The following is an 18883-nucleotide window of genomic DNA, read 5'->3' as shown; positions in this document are numbered from 1 at the left end:
CAGACCCACAGCTGGTCTCAGGAGCGCTGATAGACGAGGCCGAACACCCAGGCGACCTGACCTTCAGAGTCCGGGACGAGACGAGGGAGATCGTCAAATACACTCCTCCGGTTCTTGACTCAAACACTGCCGACCCAGACCTCATCCTGCCTGAGGATATGACTCATGTGAGACGGGGTGGAGATGATTCCTGACAACCCAGAGAGGGGCTTGACTACTGGGGTCTGTGTCCTGGGCTCTGAGGGATTTAGGATGTGGAGGTCGGAGACAGTGCGTGGTGGTAATTGGGTGCGTTAGCGGAGTCTGCCCAGAGTAAAGGAGTCGTGAAGGTGGATACTGGAGGATGAAGGGTGGATAAGATAAGATAAGATAAGATATTCCTTTGTTGATCCCCTTGGGGAAATTCAGGCATAATAGCAGCATGGGGGAGGGGGGAGTGGAGGTGCAGGTAGTAGAAGACATGATACAGGTCATAAAATTATAGTACAGTGGAGAAGTAAACGTGGCGTAGTGGGCAAGGCGCTCGCCACGAATGCGGAGACGCTGGGCTCGCCTGTTCGAGCCCAGCGCTCCACATTGCTTTCAGTTTAGCTGGTCGTTCATACTAATACACATTGGCCGTATTAGGGGGTGGGAAACTGATGGGTGGGGATCTGGCGTTGTGGACAGCGACTCCTACAGGTCGGTTGGTGCGCCTGCGCAGTAGAATCAGGAAGTGTCAGGGGCAGCGTGAGCCTCCCACGCGTTACTCCTCGCCACTGAGAGATTGAGCTGCGCAGGTGAAAAGATGCGACTGCTGTTACCTCAAGTACCGGAGGGGACTTGTGCTATGTATGACTTAGTCCACATTGCAGCCGGCTTGTGGGAGGCAAGAAACAGCGTTTGTGACAGGGGAGGGTTGAATTGGATGATACGAAATTGGGATGGGAGAAAATATAGAAAATTGGAGAAAAAGTGGATCAAAAAAAAAATAGGCAGTGTAAACAATATAACAATATTATAATTAACTCTAGGCATGCGCATATGGGCAAGTAGGCAGTAAAAGTTTTATAAAAGTTATATTTGCCCTACAATAGATATAGGATACTGTGTTATTATTATTAATGCTGTTATTGTCCTGTGAAGTCTTGCTTATTATTATAGTTACTGTATTGTGTTCATGTGAGGGAAAAAATAAAATGAAAGAAATGTGATCACAAAAAAAGAAATATAGGATACTGGAAGATGAAGGGTGGATACTGGAAGATGAAGGGTGGATACTGGAAGATGAATGGTGGATATGGAAGATGAAGGGTGGATAATGGAATATGAAGGGTGGATATGGAAGATGAAGGGTGGATACTGGAAGATGAAGGGTGGATATGGAAGATGAAGGGTGGATACTGGAAGATGAAGGGTGGATATGGAAGATGAGGGTGGATACTGGAAGATGAAGGGTGGATACTGGAAGATGAAGGGTGGATATGGAAGATGAAGGGTGGATACTGGAAGATGAAGGGTGGATATGGAAGATGAAGGGTGGATATGGAAGATGTGGTTCAACGGTCGTAAATACTCAGCAGTCACTTCAGAGCCAGACACTGATCTCCTCCATGAGCCAGAAGCTGCAGAGGCTCCAGAGGATCAGAGGATCAGGACACAGCTTGACCGGGACGGGGGAACGCTGTCATTCTCCGATCCTGATACTAACAAAACACGCCTTCACACACACTTTCACTGAGACACTCACACTACTGTATATCCAGTCATTATGATCATTCAACCCACTGGAGATCCTGCCTGCACATGTGACCAGTGTTGTAGTCGCGTCACTAAATCTCGAGTCTCGAGTCCCCAGTGTTCGAGTCCGAGTCCAAGTCCGAGTCACCAAAGAAGAGCCAGAGTCAAGTCCGAGTCGAGTCCCCATTACCCTAGTCCGAGTCCAAGTCATCGAGGTTGAGTCCACTCCACTCTGGCAGTCAAAGAGCTGAGATACAAATAAAAAAAGGTCTACATTAAACATAAATGACACAGCGGTCACCGTTTCAAAGGGAGTTTATTTACTTTGTGACACAATAGCCAAACAAATGCAGTGAGTATATACTCTTATATTCCAGGAACATTTGTTTATTTATGGAGTATTAAATCTGACCCAACATGTCATTTTAGTCAACAGGAAGAGGATGATATAATGCAGCCTTTGAATTAATGTCAGAATACTGGCATTCCCTTCACTTCACAAACATAAATCCATTAAATATTGTTTTTGGCTAATTTATTTAATTTCATTCCATGGTGTATTCTATAATACACAGAATAATTACAAAACAAATAAAACTGAATTGCTTTCAATCAATCAATCAATCAATCAATCAATCAATCAATCAATTTAAACTTAAGAGCGAAGACTTCCACACTGTGTTGAAGTCACTCTGTACTGGGCTCTGTTAAGGAAGGACAGGACACACTCACTGAGAAACACTGCTTTATACTGAAAACTAGGAAGCAGAGACCCTGACACTGGTAACGTCAAACCGTCCGACTACTTGCCAGCTGGACCAGCTACCCTCCCCACTCCTCCAGACCATAGCACCAGACATCCTCCCATTCCTAACTGCAACCATCAACTCCTCACTCAACTCGGGGGTGGTCCCCACCTCCCTAAAACAAGCCAGAGTCACGCCGCTCATAAAAAAACCAACCCTGGACCCTACCGTCATAGGCAACTACCGTCCTGTCTCTCTTCTCTCCTTCCTTTCTAAAACACTTGAACGTGCTGTATCCAACCAACTTACTACTTATCTCTTACAGAATGACCTCCTAGACCCTAATCAGTCAGGCTTCAGGACTGGTCACTCCACAGAGACAGCCCTCATTGCGGTCACAGAGGCACTTCACTTAGCAAAAGCGAAAGGCCTCTCCTCTGTCCTGATTCTCCTAGATCTATCTGCAGCCTTCGACACAGTCAACCACCAGATCCTCCTTGCGGCCCTCGCAGGAATGGGAGTGGCTGGCTCTGCGCTGACATGGCTGTCATCATACCTCAATGACCGCTCCTACCAAGTGTCATGGAGAGGGACCCTGTCGGCCACCCGCCCCCTGCGGACGGGTGTCCCCCAGGGCTCGGTTTTAGGACCCCTTCTCTTCTCCCTCTACACTAAATCACTGGGTAACATTATCACGTCTCATGGCTTCTCCTACCATTGTTATGCCGACGATACTCAACTCTTCCTCTCCTTCCCTCCCTCAGATATCCACGTCTCTGTGCGGATCTCGGCCTGTCTGTCCGACATCTCAGCCTGGATGACGTCCAACCACCTCAAACTGAACCTAAGCAAAACAGAATTGCTCCACCTGCCGGCCAAATCCTCCCCCCTAACCGACCTTTCAATCACAGTCGAGAATGCAGCTGTGACTGCGTCCCCGACCGCCAAGAACCTTGGTGTTGTCCTCGACGACCAGTTGAACTTCTCTGCTCACATCGCAGCGACGACCAGAACCTGCCGATTCCTCCTGAGCAACGTCAGAAGGATACGCCCCTTCCTGACAAAAGAAGCCACCCAACTCCTCGTCCAATCAACAGTCATCTCCCGCCTCGACTACTGCAATGCACTGCTCGCTGGCCTCCCGGCCACTGCCACTAAGCCTCTTCAACTCATTCAGAACGCAGCGGCCCGCCTGATCTCAAACCTACCGAAGTCGGCCCATGTCACCCCACTTCTTAGGGACCTGCACTGGCTCCCCATTGCTGCACGAATCCGCTTCAAGGCCCTCGACCTAGCATACCGTGCGGCAAAGGGAACCGCTCCCGCCTACCTCCGGTCAATGGTCTCTAACTACACACCCTCAAGACCCCTACGCTCTGCATCTTCTGGCCGCCTCAGACCTACTCCTATCCAAGCTCCGGGAGGGTCATCAAAGAGAAGTCGCCTATTCTCAGTCCTTGCCCCACAATGGTGGAATGAACTACCCACCCCAGTTAGGACAGCCGAATCACGTCCAATCTTTCGCCGTCGACTAAAGACGCACTTCTTCAACCATTATCTGAATTAAAAAAAAAAAAAAAAAAAAAATCTAACCCTAACTAACCGTACTGTCATGCACTTGTCCTAATAAACTAACCTACACTGTAGCACTCAACACTTTGATGAACATTGTTGCTCAGCTGATAGAGTTGTGCCCTTCCTGATGGCTTGTCGTACAGAACTTGTAAGTCGCTTTGGATAAAAGCGTCAGCTAAATGACTAAATGTAAATGTAAATGTAAGACCAGCTATCGTCTTGGAAAGACGACAATGGGAGAGAAGAGGAACATAAAAAAACAAAGTTTTGAGCACTGGAGAGAATTGGAGCATGTAATTTGGACACTCTTTGTCTACATTTGCAGTCCCTTGATGGAGATATTGTTTGTGTATAAATTACTTAGTGGTGTTTGTCACATGTTCATTACCTCCGCCAAGGAGCTTGTGTTTTTGCCACAGTTTGTCTGCCTGACTGACTGTGAACAAGATATCTTGAAAAATAATGGCCAGATTGCCATGACATTTTGCTGTGCACATCCATGAACCCGAGAAGAGGGCGCCTGGTAATTATGGTGACCCATATGACCTTTCATCTAGTGCCACAGTCACATTTCACATTTCAAATGAGTGTATATAATGAGCTGAATGTACACTACTAAATACTGTCTAAATACTGCGTCTTCATCTTGGTACCACAGGCAGAGTAGTTGTTCCGATGGCCTTTTTTTCATCCATCCATCCTAATTTTTCCTTCCCTTTAACTTCAATTTATCTCCATCCATCCCTTATTTTTTTTTTTTATCCACTTTTTCTCCCCATTTTCTATTTTTCTCCCATCCCAATTTTGTGTATCCAATTCTTCCCTCCCCTGTCTTGAACTTTGCTAGACTATGCCTACCACAGGTCGGTTGTAGTGAGGACAGAAGCCTTGCATCACGTGTCCCCTCCGGTACACAAGGAGGCAGCCTGTCGCATCTTTTCACCACAGCAGCTCGAGCTCTCAGTGGCGAGGAGTAACGCGTGGGAGGCTCCCGCTGCCCCCGTCACTTCCTGCTTCCGTCGCACCGGCGTCACCAAACCGACCTGTAGGAGTCGCTGTCCACAATGTCAAATCCCCACCCACCGGCTTTCCCACCCTCTAACACTTGCCAATTGTGTTAGTATGAACGACCGGCCAGCCGGTAGCAACGCCGAGAGCTGGGCTCGAACCCAGCGTCTCCTGCGTTAGAGGCGAGCGCCTTGCCCACTGCGCCAATCAGCCGCCCTCCATCCATCCCTTCTATCCCTCTATCCATTCCCTCATCCTCCCTCCATCCCTCTCACTTTCCCTGCTCCCTCGCTCCCTTCATCCCTTCCCCATCTCGTTTTCCCTCCCTCTATCCCCGTCTTTAGCTCTCTCTCTCTCCCTCCATTCCTCCTGTGATCTCTCCCTCCTTCCCTCCAGCTCTTTCCATCCATTCCTATCTTTACCTTCCTCTCGCCCTCCACCCTCCCCACCTCTCCTTCACTCAGTCTCTCTTTCCCCCCTCCTCCCATCGGTCATTATTTCTCTCTTTCTCCGTCCATCCCTCCTCCCACCATCCCCCGCTCTCTCTTCCTTTACCCCTCCTTCCTCGTCTATACCTCTCTCCCGCCACCCCTCCCTGCCTATATTTATGTCTCTCCCTCCACCCCCCCTCCAACCTCTCCCTCTATCCCCCCCATCTCTCTCCCTCCCTCCCTCTCTCCCTCCCTCCCTCCCTCTCTCCAACCACCAACATCCGTCTGTCTGTGTTTTCCAGCAGCAGACGTGCCCCCCCGCTGAGCCAGTTATTCCCATTAACTGTTACCCCGTCTCCAGCCAGCCAGTGGCCCCTGGGCTTATTAGAGGGGAGGGGGCTGTTCAGATCGTCTCACAAGCAGTCTGCCTCCAGGCCAGCGTTTTAATACGGTCTGTCCACTGTGGGGGACAGACGCAAAACAGGCACATTTAAAGATATAGTTGTGATTTTTGTAACCCTTTTTGCCATATTTGCTACTAACCAACAATGTTGTTGATCGGTAGAGTCCTTTCTCAGGACAAGCCACGCTGTTCCTCACGCTAGCAGAAAAAAGCATTTCATATAAAAGTATTATGTATTTTGTATTTTGTAACTAATAAAGAAACTTGAAACTTGAAACTAGCTCCGGCTAGTCAGCCACAAACCAATGCAAAGTCAATAGGTTTCAGTTGTCAGGAGGAGCCTGACCCCATTGACTTTGCGTTAGCTTGTGGCTAACCCGCCGGAGCTAGCGTGAGGGGCAGCATGGATCGCACTGACGGCCCCAGTCCCGAGGGGAACATCGCCCCACATTAACCCGTTCACTGCCGCACTACCAAACGGTTAACCCTTTACTATCACACTACCGACGGTTAACCTTCTGTAGTGTGGCAGTGAAAGGGTTAAGACTTCCGATAGTGTTATCTCCACTGCCTGGGAAGGTTTAGATCGATATGTGTGAACCTGAGCTCCTCTCTCTAAACGTCCGGAGCTGCTCCACTGAACAATGAACTGGGGTGACTGATTTTGTGAACCCACAGAACGTTTTGAGATTTTTTTTTCATACCCAAATGGGTTTGATTCTAAAGTAGTGTTCTCCGGTCCCCAGTGTGCTCAGTCAGAACGGAACAGAACCTTGCCCGGGGTGCTCTCAGTGTCACCTTTACCGTCTCACCCAATTCACCGTCCAGCAGCTTCAGCCTTTATACCTGAGGACATCACAGGTTTCAGTTTTAGCACTTGGTTGTTCATGTTCGCAATATTCTTTTTTTGGGCTGTTTTTAAAACAAAGGAATGAGCATAGGCGTAACACAATTCTTAAATTGGGTTGCGTGCCACTTACACCAGCACCTCCCCATTGACTCTGGTGAAAGTGGGTTAAGAGGCGGGAGAAAGGAAAGGAGAGGGGGAGGAGGAGGAGGAGAAGGAGGAGGAGGAGGAGGAGGAGGAGGAGGGAGGTGCTTGTGTTCCCCTGTTCCCACAGGTTCTTAGGTTATTTATGATGTTTGGTTTGTTTAACCTTTATTTAACCATGGGCTAGGTTCACTGAGCAGCACAGCATTTGAGGGGTTAAGTGCCTTGCTCAAGAGAGAGCGTTATTCATTCACTTCCCTACACAGGTTTTTTTTCCTGCCAGTCTGGGGGATCAAACCAGCAACCCTTAGGCGACTGCTGCCCCCCAGGTGGCAGGTTTGAACGCTAGTCAACAGGGCACTGGCCCCAGGGGCCAAAGGTCATGGGGGCCCTGAAGAGGAAAAGAAAACACCTGCACACTGCTTTTGTGTTATAGTGCACGTTCCGAAGACTGGCTCACACTTAACCCTTTCACTACCACACTACAGAAGGTTAACCCTTTCACTACCACACTACAGGTTTACCCTTTCACTACCACACTGCAGATGGTTAGTGTGGTAGTGAAAGGGTTAACGACGACCCCTTGTCGTGTGGCAGTGAAAGGGTTAACCTTATGTATCGTCACAGTGAAAAGGGTCAACCGTGTGGTAGTGAAAGGGTTAAAGCACCTAGAGTTATATACTGAACTTCTGTGCTCCTCTGACACGTGGAGCGTCATACAACAGACTCTAAAACTCAATACTTTGGTCTCCTTTGGTCAGTTTAGATCCTTGATCGCCAACCATTCCACCATATTCTGCAGTTGTTTGAATGGTAAATGGTAAATGGCTGCATTTATATAGCGCTTTTATCCAAAGTACAATTTTTTCTCACATTTTTCACTCACACATTCACACACCGATGGCGGAGGCAACCATGCAGGGTGCCAACCTGCTCATCAGGAGCAATTAGGGGTTAAGTGTCTTGTTTTAATTTACTGTACAAACTCTATTATGTTTGCACTTATTGTATATTGTATTGTTTATTGTATATTTAATGTATTTATCATGCATTTATCATGTATTTATTATGTTTGTATTGTATTGTATGGCTTGTCCTTAATGTATTTTCGAGTTGAAATAAAGATTGAATGATTGAGTGTTCCCGAGTATGGTTTATTTATTTTTATTTCTTTATTTAATACTGTGAGAACGATGTGTCGACCCAGATGGGTCTTCTTCGTTGGGTAAAGGTGATCCAGTGTGTGAACATTTATTTATTTATATCCCATCGATGATAAATGAGCACACACGATGCATTGTCTCATAATTAGATCATTGGTTATAAACAAAACATGTTAAGTCGTCAAAATGTCTTGGTAAATAACGAGGTCGGACCCGGCAGGCCTCCGCTGCTCCGGGGTTGCCGGGCAACGGAAGAAGCACATCGGTAACAACGGGTAAAATAACCTGATGAGCTACATGGACACTAGGGGTGGGAACCTTTTTTCAACTGCAAATGATGTCCCCAACGGAAAACATCGGCAATAAAAATAAATATACATCATCTGTTTTACCTAATAAGATTCAGTCTGTTCTCACTTCAATACTTTTTTATTGCAGCAATGTCAAGTAAAAATAAATATATATATATATTTTGTATATATCGATACATATCCGTTTATATTATATTATCTATTATATTATCGATATGATATCAGCACGCAAAACATTGCAATATATGTTTTTTTTTGCCCCTAATGGACACTGCCTGACTGCTGGGATCACTAATCTGATCACTTTCAAACCTTAAAGTGTGGCACAATGAGAGAGCTGACCTAAATGCTTCAAGTCAAGTCAAGTCAAATGTATTTATGAAGCACATTTCATACACAGATGCAATCCAAAGTGCTGTACACAACTAATTATAACAAGGAGAGGGCACAGCATAAAGAAATAATGATTCTCTGGAATTAAAAATATATATAAAAGGAACACAGAAGGGTACAGTATAAAAGCGGTACATTCTCACAAATAGATTTTCAGTGCACTAAAACAAACAAAACAAAAAAAGCTGAAACAAACACAAGAGTTTTTAGCCTATTCTTAAAAATAGGCAGAGTTGGGGTAGATCTAAGATCAGTTTATTCCAGCTATGTGGCATAGTAGCAGAATACGATGAATTGAAAATGGGGGACACTGATGTAAACAAGACGAAAGTCTTTCTCTGGTCTGCATCCCCTTAACAATTGTATGTATTGAGCTGTACTGTACTGTACCCATTCTGCAATCTGTTAATAAAGTTTTCAATCAATCAATCAATCAATCAATGCGGCGTCACCATGTTTTGTTCTGGTCCTAGGAACAGTTATCAGACGAGTCCCTCATGACCTAAGAGGTCTAGAGAGGGTTCATATTGTAGAAGCAACTCAGAGATGTATCCAGGACCTGACCCGTTAAGTGATTTATAGACTAGCAGCCGTTTTGAGGACTGGTGTGATGTGTTCAGCTTTCCTAGTCCTTGTTAAAACCCTAGCAGCAGCATTCTGAATGAGCTGCAGTTGTTTGATTTCTTTTTTTGGGAGGCCTGAGAAAAGAAAAGAAAAAAGTAGGGGCTTAACTGCAGTTTTGAGAGATTTTTGGAAAGATGCCTGTTAGTAGGGATGTATTAACTATTTGCAGTAAGTCGCCAAGCAACTGTAAACATTTTTAAGAAAGCTTGTTGGCAGGGTGTCAAGGCAACACGATGAAGACTTAAGGCCTTGTACCATTTCTTCTAGTTTTCTGTGGCCAATGACATTAAACTGGATCATGTTTATTGAGCTACTTTCCTGTAGATGCAGTGAAGCCATATTTTTCTTGATGTGGAGCTACTAGCTAAATTGACATTTTCAATTGTATCCCTAAAGAAGGACACAAATTCATTGCATTTGACAGTGGATAGCAGATAATTTGACAGTGGGTCCGATCAGCAGATCAGGGGCTATTTGTAGCGGGGGGGTTAGTCAGCCTATCAACAGTGCGAGCATCATTGATGTTTTTGTTGATAATGTCAGAGAAGAAGGATTGTCTGGAATTTTTCAGTTCCAGATTATAGGAGTGAAGACTTTCTTTGTTGATTTCATAGTGAATGTGAAGTTTTTTCTTACTGGAGATTAACTTCTTCGAAGCTTCAACTACTGCCATGGTAATCAATGTCAAAATCACTATTAGAATGTTTCTAAACTTAAATCGCTGCCATGGTAATCAATGTCAAAATCACTATTCTAATGTTTCAAAGCTTCAATCGCTGCCATGGTAATTAATGTCAAAATCACTATTAAAAAAAATAAAATAAAAAAAAAAATCTTTTTCCCCCTTCTTTTTCCTCCGTTTTTCTCCCATCCCAATGTTAGTCGTTATGCCAATTCCCAATCCCCTTCCTGGTCGCTGCGCACCTACCCCCTACAGTCGGTCTGGGAGAGTGGAGGCTATCACATGCTTCCTCCGACACATGTGTAGTGTAGCCAATCAACCGCTTCTTTTCACCTGGCAGCGCGGACTCTCACTGAGAGGGTGTAACGTGTGGAAGGATCACACTACCCCCCTTAGATCCTTTCCTCGCTGAGCAGGCGCCCCGACCGAACTGTAGGAGTCGCTGTTTACAACGACCAGGACCCACCCACCAGCTTTCCCACCCCTAACACTGCCAATTTAGTTTACTAACTAATGTTAGTATGAACGACCAGCCAAGCTGGTAGCAACGCCGAGAGCTGGGCTCGAACCCAGCATCTCCTGCGTTAGTGACGAGCGCCTTGCCCACTGCGCCACTTAGCCGCTCCAAAATCACTATTTTTTTTTTCTTTTTTTTGTATTATCTTTCTTCCCCTCCTTTTTCCCGATTTTTCTCCCATCCCACCCTTCCTGGTCGTTGCGTACTTTCCCCTACTGTTGGTCCGGGAGACCGGAGACTGTCACATGCTTTCCTCCGACGCATGTGCAGCCTGGGGCAGGCCAACCTGGCCGCGCAGGTTCTCACCGGGGAGAGTGTGGCGTGTGGGAGGCCACACTATCTCTCCTCAGTTCCAACCCTCGCTGAGCAGGCGCCCCGACTGAACTGTAGGGGTCGCTGTCCACAACGCCCAGGACCCACCCTTCAGCTTTCCCACCCCCTGATACAGCCAATTGTATCAGTGTGAGAGGCCAGCCAAGCTGATAGCAACGCCGGGAGCTGGATTCGAACAGGCGAATCCTAGTGTCTCCCGGTGTTGGTGACGAACGTAATCTCCGTGCGCCACCTGCCCCCCCCCCCCCCCAAAATCACTATTCTAATGTTTCAAAGCTTCAATTGCTGCCATGGTAATTAATGTCAAAATCACTATTCTAATGTTTCAAAGCTTCAATCGCTGCCATGGTAATTAATGTCAAAATCACTATTCTAATGTTTCAAAGCTTCAACTGCTGCCATGGTAATTAATGTCAAAATCCCTATTCGAATGTTTTCGAAACTTCCATGGTATAATCGATGTGAAAATGATTGTTTGAATGCTTAGTTTTCTTTTTTTTTACCACTCTAAACATTTGCCTACGTCAACATAAGAAATAGTTTATACTATAGGAATAATAATCCAACATTCATTTTGACACACATGTACCCACCGCATTGAAACCTTCGCGCAGGAAGAACAAAGCTTTGACTATTCTACGATAATTAAGCTCTGAAGCCCAAAAAATGGTAATCAGGACATCCCTAGGCCATATTGTACCCAATCTTGAAGATCTACCATGCGTGCTGGTGAGTTCTGTGGACCCCAGAGAGGTGTTTGTGTCCAGGGGCCCTCTGATCCATAATCTGTTCATGCGACTATAGGAAAGAAAGTGCAGTGGATGCAATATGCATTTAAAGTATGTTATCTTCTCAGTTTGTGTAATCTATTGATATCAAAGCCATCATTGATGTGGTGGGCTGTGACAAATATAAACTATGATGATGGTGGTAGTGGCTGAGGCAATTTTTCGACTGCACAGGTAAATAATATAAATAATTGTCCTTTTTTTCTCCATCATCCTATAACCACCACCAGTTCATCCCAACACTTTATCATCTGGAAAGCTTCAGATCAGATTCTAAACTGAGCCCTCTGGAGATAAACACGTCTCTCTATGTCTGCAGAATAGTAACCACTTCAAAAAGAAAATAGTAGGCGAGGCAAGTTCATGACTTGATACGTCTCTGTTGAAGCATAAAGCCCTTTTGTACAAACATATCTCACTATAGCACACGTGCGAGCGCTCGAGCACACACAAACAAGCAGCTCGTGCAAAAGACTGTACGGCACAAAGCATTCCATTAAATGGGGAGAGAGGAGGGAAAGAGAGACAGATGAAAAGAGAGAGAAAGAAGGCACGAGGAGGAGAAGAAGAAGAAGAGGGGGAGACGGGAAGCAGGGTGTGCAGGGCTTCTCGTTAGAGGGGCTCTTGTAATAGGGATTTTTTTAAATGACAGGGCAACCAAACGCGGATTACACGGGAGGATAATCCGTCTGCGTGTTGCCACCGCTTGCTCTTTGGGAGGAGGGGAAGGGGGGGGGGGGGGGCGCGCGCCATTCAACCGCTGTCGAGGGAGAGCGTGAGATGGACAGGCTGAATGAGAAGAGCCACAGTGTGCCACACTAAATATAAACGGGGGTGACGAGGGAATAGAAGAAAAGAGGAGTGAGAGTGTGTGTGTGAGAGAGAGAGAGAGAGAGAGAGAGAGAGAGAGAGAGAGAGAGAGAGAGAGAGAGCTGGGAGGGATGTGTCGTTAACCCCCCCCCCCCTCCTCCAGGACCTCAAACGGTGTTTTAATGGCACCGCATGTAGAGGATATGAAAACAATTATGATGACATTGATGTATAACTTTGTCTCGCAAGTCTTTACACACTGGCATTTGCCAGTTTTATAGCGTATAGTTATTATGTTGTTAGGAATAATGCAGGACCAGAGAGGTCCCGTCTTCTATCCTCAAGAAAACTATAAAAGAAGGAAGGGTCATCGCGTCACCGTGTAGCGCGTGACGGGCTGTCCCCGACTAAGGATTTGGATAGTCGACTTTGGTGGTCGACTACCCCCCTGGATGGGGGGGGGGGGGGGGATTAGAATATATATATATATATATATATATGTATATATATATTTTTTTTTTGTATCATTCCATTTGGGCTGTGGGGGGGTGCTTAATATCTGAAGTAGTCGACTGAAGGCTTCTTGTCCTCTGCGAAAACATGCAATTGGTCCACTGATGGATACATCTTGATATTTGTCTAGTCTAGTGTGTTCATTAGACGGGTGAACTGAACTCCTCTTTCAGTGCCTTCAGTGTTTTCTTAGGCAGTTCGCCTCGCTGGTATGCGCGCCATTAGCGTTAGCCACGCTTCTAGGCCTCTTTGCTTTTGGAAAAAAAAGAAGAAGAAAAAGAAGAATATTTTTTTTTAATATATTTTTTTTGTGCATTCGACTAAGAGGTTGGCAGTCGACTACGGCTAATCAGGGTCAGCCCACTGAACGCACATCTAGTGCCATGTGTGGAAACGTTCACTTCGGCCGACATTGGGTTGAATGGGATCAGCCACCTCGTTTATTATGAACCGGCCGTCAGGCTATTACCTCGGATGTCAACTCATCTGCAATTTGTTGCATTGTTAACTGGTAACGTTTGATGCATTGGTTGATGTATATTTCTTCAGATATAGTTTGTATATTTTGACTTCAATCAAACTGGCACTAAAGTCTGGCACCATGCAAGCAGAACATAAAACGCTCGCTTTTCACAAGGAAAGATGAAATTACCTACCTGGGTTCCATCCTAGAGGCAAATCTTTCCTGTGACAAAATGGCATCCAATGTAATAAAAAAAAGTCAACCAACAAACTAGATTCTTGTACCGGATCTCCTCTCTGGTAAACAAGAATACCCTGAAGACTCTGGCAGGAGCACTCATTCAAGGGTACTACGACTATGCTTGCACCTCATGGTACCAAAGCACCTCAAAGGCGCTAAAAACAAGATTACAAACATCACAAAACAAACTAGTCAGACTACTACTTGACCTTACCCCTAGAACCCACCTCACCCCTGCACACTTTGACAACCTAGGATGGCTTAGAGTAGACGACAGAGTACAGCAACTTGCAATGGGCCTTGTCTACATATTACACTATACGACTAAGGTACCCATGTACATGTCAAAATACTTCCCAAAGGTCAGTGAATACCACGACCACAACACCAGAGGAAGCTCAACAAATCATGTTAAACCCAGATTCGGCTCAAACAAGGGACTAAACACGTTTCGCAATTATGCCACATCAATGTGGAACGCCCTACCCAAAGCTGTAAAGGAATGTGAATCCCTACCCACATTCAAAACTGCTCTTAAAGAGCACCTACTGGAGGCTGCAATTCGAAACTGGCCACCGTAAATGTCCAAACCCCCCACCCCCACCCCCTCCTAATAGACAGTCTCCTCCCCACCGCATGTATATATTCTCTCCCCGCCGTATATGTATATTTCTCTCCCACCCACCCACCCCCTCCTAATGTACAGTCCCCTCCCCATCATATGTATATATACTCTGTCAGGATCTATGAGTAACAGTACTGTATATTTGAATACTGTATATGTCACAAATGTATCAGTACTAAATACCTATATGTCCCTATGCCATAAATGTCATGTATGTTGATTATGTCTTAAATGTCAATATGAAATGAAAATGGGGGACCCTGATGTAAACAAGACGAAAGTCTTTCTCTGGTCTGCATCCCCTTAATAATTGTGTGTATTGAGCCGTACTGTATTGTACCCATTCTGCAATCTGTTAAATAAAGTTTTCATTCATTCATTCATTCATTCATTCATTCATTCACTCGGAGCTGCTCTCTCTCTCTCTCTCTCTCTCTCTCTCTCTCTCTCTCTCTCTCTCTCTCTCTCTCTCTCTCTCTGAATATATCCTCCTCTCCATCTCTCTACTCTGTCACGCGTTATCTCAGTTCGCTCCAACCCAGTGGCGGCTCGCCACCGGGGGCGCTAGGGCGCCGCCCCACCTGTTAAATCAGAGAAGAAGAAAAAAAACTTTTTTGTTTTTTGTTTTATAGCCCTATAAATAATATAAACATGTTTAAAATGAATAATATTTACTCATTTTAAGTATGTTTGTGTTTCCAATGCACAATATAACGTTAATATATAAAATAAAAAATACTTGTTTTCCTGAACAGGAAGTGACTCACTATTTTTTTGTATTTCTCGGCCCGGGCTAGACGCAATAGCGCTCTGAGTGCGCGTCACTGTTTGATCGCTGTATCCGTCGCAGCCAATCAGTGCGTAACGCGTTGTGCATTGAAATATGACTATTATGTTGGAATCCGGGCGCGATTTGAAGCGGTCTAGGCAGCAGCGTCAAGAATTTCCGTAGCCGCATTTCGCGGAGACGCTCTCTGATTGGCCGACGTCAGTTTTTTTTTCCGTAGCAGTATTTCGCGGAGACGATCTCTGATTGGCCGAATCCACTTTTTATGTTCCAATTCTAGCTTATTCTAGGTTGGTGGTAGATATAGTTGTGTTGTTGTGACTTGTGAGATGCAGCTATTTGTCTTAGAGCGTGACTGCAAGTTCTTTCGACGGTTAAGCTTAGGCACTCTTTCAAAGTTGGTTAAGGTTAGAGTTTGTCTTAGAGCATGGCGATAGAACGCCAGATAGTTTGCAGTCTGTTCGACGCGGAAATGGACAAAGAAATCAAGTACTGTCTTGTTGTGTGGTGCTAACAGCTAACAAGCTATGGCGGATGCAGTCTGGACAGTGGACAGTGGTCTGGATATACATCATCAACAGCGGATTATACACTTTATCAAGCCCACCACGTTTCAATTAAACAAAGTGAGTTAATTCTCTCTCTCTCTCTCTCTTAGCCAACTCAGCTAACTTTAGCTGCTGTTAGCCACTCAGCTAATGCTTAACTCACGCTCTCTCTCTCTCTCTCTCTCTCTCTCTCTCTCTCTCGCTCTCTCTCTCTTCTGTTGTGCTGCACCCGCCGTGGTCTCTCTCTCCATCTCTCTCTCTCTCTCTCTCTCTCTCTCTCTCTCTCTGTTGTGCTGCACCCGCCGTGGTCTCTCTCTCCATCTCTCTCTCTCTCTCTCTCTTCTGTTGTGCCCCCTAGCGCCCCCTCTGGAGAATAATCCAGGAGCCGCCACTGCTCCAACCTCTCTTGACAGTGAACAGTGGGGCTCTGGGCCTGTTTACCGCTGTCAAGAATACAAATGAAACGTGCCTCTAAAAAAACGAGAGTATTTTCACTCAATCACAACGAATTCAGGGTGAGGATGAGGAGACTATGCTCAATGCACAGTCACAATGGGGTTATCATCAGCCCAGCTGCCCATGCAATTAACTTCTGTAACTATAATATCCCATACCTCTTAGTTATACACACTGGCCAGCATGGCTTAGTTATTACCATAGTATATGTATACCTGTATCACTGTATAGCATAATTATAGTACTGTACATACATTTAGCACATATCACCAGTATTTTGTTATCTCTATCACACTTAATTGTGCATTGCTGTTCATGCGTAATTGTACAACACTTTACTGTTATAGATTTGCACCCGGGTTAGATGCCCATTTATTTTCGTTGTATTGCACTTGTTCTGTGGAATGAGTGACAATACATGTAATGTAAAACAATCTCATCGAATCGAATCGAATCATCTGGTATAGGCTGCTATATAATCATAAAGATGTAAACTCACAGACAGACTGCTTCCCAAATCGGACAACACCCGCGATCGTCTGGATGGTGTCGGTGCGCGCGGCACGGTCGAGCCGCGTTGGAAGGGCGACGCTTGTTGAGTATTACTTCAAGTCAACACTTCTCTTTGTGGTCGCGGGAGAACTATTAAGTAGTGTCTGTTTTCTTGACGCCTGGTCCTGTCAAGCCCCGCTATCCTCTTCCTCTCCCCCCGTTACGATCACGCCGGATAAAACGACTATAAAGGCACCACGGGGGCAGGTCATGCTTTCATCCGGTTAAGAAGATAAAGCCTTATCGCTTATTGCTCTACGCGCCGCGGATGAAAACTCCCGGTCCCTCCTCACCTACCAGCTGCTGCCTCTCTCCTCCTCTCGCTCCTGGTCGTGTGTGCAGCGTGAAGAAGGAGCGACCAGGCAGTCTGCTGCTCCTCATCCCACCCCCTGCTCCCCTCCCTCGCTACTGTTTCAGCAGCCTGCCTGGAAACACGAGGAACAGGAGGCGAGGAGGATGGGAAGAGCAAACAAATTTATAAATAAACATGTATTAATTTTTTTTAAAGAAAACACTGTCTTAATAATAGGCGACGCAGATGGCGACTAACTAACTCTAAAATAGCACCATATAGGACTATAGAGGTGTTAGTTCAAATGATTAGAGATGCAAGTTTAGAGTCAATTATTTCTTGCCATTGCACAGGTGCGGGTGCAGGCCTACAACGAAATAAAGTTAGCTGATTGATTGAAAACTTTATTAACAGATTGCAGAATGGGTACAGTACAGTACGACTCAATACATATACAATTGTTAAGGGGATGCAGACCAGAGAAAGACTTTCATCTTGTTTACATCAGGGTCCCCCATTTTCAATTCATCATAACATATATGACATACTTACAGATAGACAGTACTGCTACATCTATAAATGTATGACATACCAGATTCATGACAGGCCATGGTATTTTGGTTATTAGATCACAGCTTAAGGGGCGTAGTTCATCTGACAGCCATATAATAACCATGATGGCATGGCCTGAAGCGAGCTATTGCTTTTATAAAACAGTTACCAAGTAGGCTATGGCAATATGACAGTAAGACACAATTGAATTTAAACGTTTATGTTATTATTAGTACATTTGTATTAGTAAATAAAATAGACCCTCCTCCTGGCTGCCTGCACTGCAAGGCAACATACACACTAACAACTATGGATTTCCTTTTTTCCAGCAGATATGCAGACTATTTACCAAGGCCAAATGTCGTTTTAACGTACAACCTATAGGACAATTATTATAGTTTTAATATTTTAGATTCCAAATATGTAATCAGTTCTTCCAAATAACTCCTGTTTGGAAATGTTCTCAGTTTTTGGATATTGACTAGCTGCGACAGGACTGGCTGGGGTTGATGCCAGTTTAACTGGGAATCCCAGTTCAATGTGAGGTTTAACCATCGTAACAGACCGTCCTGCTATATTCCTTTATGTGTAATGTATCAGTCTCCCCATAATAGCTAGATGAATACATTTAGTGGAAGTGTCAATAATCAAATAATCTGGATACAACCATCACTTTATCCGTTGTATAAGTATAAATATACACTGTCTATGATAATAAACCAATCTAGCCAGTGGTTTAAATAATATGAGTAAACAACGGATAGCTCAAATCAAGCAATATGATTGGTTTATAGCCATGGTATAATGAGCGTATATATCCACAACTATGATTCCTTTTCACAAAATCATGGTGTAATCAGTATCACTCTGTCTGAGGAAAAGAAAACCTTAGCCTTGTTGATGGACTGGTCTAACTTAGGAGACTGCAGATTGAGGAATACCTCACGTCACAGCACGCACAAATGCCCATACATGGACTAAGAGAGGTTCAACTGACTACATATTTGGAATCTAAATGGGTACATTCTCGCCTGAAAAAACATTAAAACTGTATGATAACGGCCCTAGGTTGTATGTTAAAACAGTGTTTGGCCTTGGTAAATACCGTAAATACGACTATAAAAAAAAAGGTATGCCAGTTAGTGTGTATGTTGCATACAGTAGCAACCACCTTGCAGTGCAGGCAGGAGGGTCTATTCTATTTTGAACATTATTATTTACTAATAAAAAATTACTAATAATAACACAAACATTTAAATTGAAGTGTGTCTTACTGTCATATTGCCATATAGCCTACTTGGTAACCGATTTATAAAAGCAATAGCTCACTTCAGGCCATGGCATATGGTTATCATTATGTG

The 18883-nt window shown here is 44.9% G+C and overlaps 1 protein-coding gene across 1 annotated transcript in view; it reads right to left on the bottom strand.

Annotated features, from left to right (window-relative positions):
• rftn1a (raftlin, lipid raft linker 1a) overlaps positions 1-16753 on the bottom strand; it is a gene marked incomplete at its 3' end in the record, with an annotated part of 281242 nt that extends 264489 nt beyond the window's left edge. The window contains exon 1 of the mRNA XM_084312018.1: positions 16626-16753. The remainder of the gene's footprint in view (positions 1-16625) is intronic.
• Positions 16754-18883: the final 2130 nt, after the last annotated feature.

This window comes from Notolepis coatsorum, assembly GCF_963971535.1.
Source record: "Notolepis coatsorum genome assembly, chromosome: 4".
NCBI lineage: Eukaryota > Metazoa > Chordata > Actinopteri > Aulopiformes > Paralepididae > Notolepis > Notolepis coatsorum.
Note: the sequence above shows the minus strand (reverse complement) of the source record. Positions and strands in the feature narration are given on the sequence as shown.